General features: G+C 32.7%; 1 pseudogene across 1 annotated transcript in view; it reads right to left on the minus strand.

Moving 5' to 3' along the window:
• Window positions 1-318, minus strand: part of LOC119588197 — a 22,606-nt pseudogene that overhangs the window by 5,037 nt on the left and 17,251 nt on the right. The window lies entirely within an intron of this gene.

Here is a 318-nt window from a genome sequence, read left to right on the forward strand (position 1 = left end):
GATATGAAGGCTTGCATATCGCAAATATACCCAACAGCAAAGGGTTAAGATATTTACATTTTATACACTGACAGTTCTAGAAGTTACATGAGAACATTTGTAACATTTACTTGTACATTTCAAAAGTTTTTCTAAATATGGACCAATGCAAGTTTTAGGATTTCCCTTTCATACTTTTAAAAACGCAAAGGTCATTTTAGCTATTGCTAAAAAATATGGGGCTGAAATCGTTTTTATTCCACTGTTTTTATTATTCAAAAAATTTTAACAATGATTTTTCCCCCGGTGCCAGAGCCTGTTACATCCATTCCCTATGGC

This window comes from Penaeus monodon, chromosome 23 (genome assembly GCF_015228065.2).
Source record: "Penaeus monodon isolate SGIC_2016 chromosome 23, NSTDA_Pmon_1, whole genome shotgun sequence".
Classification (NCBI taxonomy): Eukaryota; Metazoa; Arthropoda; class Malacostraca; order Decapoda; family Penaeidae; genus Penaeus; species Penaeus monodon.